Raw genomic sequence first — 1,698 nt, 5'->3', positions numbered from 1 at the left:
TTAGATTGTTACTCTTGATAATAACAGAGTCAATGGTATCTTCACAAATTATTTTTTTGTAAACTATTTTTCTTGTGAATTATTTGCTCTATATATATGTGTGTGTGTGTGTGTGTGTGTATATATGTTTGTAGCCATGTGTGTATGATGTTTATATTCAGCTGCTTAGCAATATACTAGAATGATGTATGAAAAAATTCCGAGCAAATTGAAATTTACCTTTTTGTTGGAGAAAATAAACAAAAGCCTAGTGATAGTGACTACGAAAGAAAAGGGGGGATAATTTGAAGAGATTCAGAATTTATTTTACAGAAAGTTCAGTTTTCATGCTTAGAGGGGGAAAAAAATTGATTTGTCTTGTATATATATGTGATATTTATGTTTTGTCGAAGGAATATAGATCTTTTATGATAATGTGATTTTTATCAAAGAATTTATCAATGGTCAGTTTAATAAGGTGATTTGTTTTAAAATTATTTAGATAATTTAGTAAATAAAAGTTGACTTTTTTGTCACATATTTCTATGGAAGTGTTAATGTGTGTGTGTATGTGAGAAAGAGAGAGAGAGAGAGAGAGAGAGAGAGAGAGAGAGAAAGAGAGAGAGGTCAAATTAGGTTACTTGTGAGATTTAATTTGTGAGTAAAACTAAACAGGTGATGACAGTGATGATGATGATGATGATGATGATGAAAATGGGAGTGAAAGAAAAAGAAATTGGTTATATCAGAAAGAAAAAATAATAGGAAGAGATTCGATGTGTGTGTGTGTGTATGTGTATGCATATATATATGTGTGTGTTTATGTGTGTGTCTCATCAGCCCAGGTGTAATCATAATTGTAGCCATTGCCGGCATCAGGTAAATGACACCTGTGAAATTGTAGTTGTGGCTTGTAATGGTTTTATGTAAATGGCATCTGTGTCGGTGGCATGTAAAAAGCACCCTCTCAGAGTGGTTGGCATTAGGAACACCAAATCAAGCTGGAACCTGGTGCAGCTCTCCAGCTTACCAGTTCCAGTCAAACTGTCTAACCCACGCTAGCATGGAAAGTGGTGAGCTGGCAGAAACGTTAGCACACCAGGTGAGATGCTTAGCGGTATTTCATCTGCCGTTACGTTCTGAGTTCAAATTCCGTCGAAGTCGACTTTGCCTTTCATCCTTTCGGGGTCGATAAATTAAGTACCAGTTACGCACTGGGGTCGATGTAATCGACTTAATCCCTTTGTCTGTCTTTGTTTGTCCCCTCTATGTTTAGCCCCTTGTGGGCAATAAAGAAATAAGAAGCTGAAAGAAGCCTGTCATATATATATATGTGTGTGTATGTGTGTAGGTATGTATTTGTGTGCCTATGTTTGTCCCCACCACCATCACTTGACAATCGACGTTGGTGTGTTTACATCCCCGTAACTTAGTGGTTCAACCTAAAGAGACCGATAGAATAAGTACTAGACTTGCAAAGAATAAGTTCTAGGGCCAATCAGTTCGACTAAAGGCGGTGCTCCATCATGGCCGCAGTCAAATGACTGAAGCAAGTAAAAGAGAATATCTATCTATCTATCTATCTATCTATCTATCTATCTATATATATATATATATATCATTATAAATATACAGGGATTAGCAATTGAGTTGCTTCTCCAACATACTGAAAATTTAGAAATAGCAGTCAAAGAACTACTGATTCCTTTCAGTATGTTG

At 35.8% G+C, this 1,698-nt stretch overlaps 1 protein-coding gene across 1 annotated transcript in view; it reads left to right on the top strand.

Moving 5' to 3' along the window:
- LOC106883491 (uncharacterized) overlaps positions 1 to 1,698 on the top strand; it is a 51,032-nt gene that overhangs the window by 745 nt on the left and 48,589 nt on the right. The window lies entirely within an intron of this gene.

This window comes from Octopus bimaculoides, chromosome 8 (genome assembly GCF_001194135.2).
Source record: "Octopus bimaculoides isolate UCB-OBI-ISO-001 chromosome 8, ASM119413v2, whole genome shotgun sequence".
Classification (NCBI taxonomy): Eukaryota; Metazoa; Mollusca; class Cephalopoda; order Octopoda; family Octopodidae; genus Octopus; species Octopus bimaculoides.
This window is presented reverse-complemented; position numbering and strand designations above follow the sequence as displayed.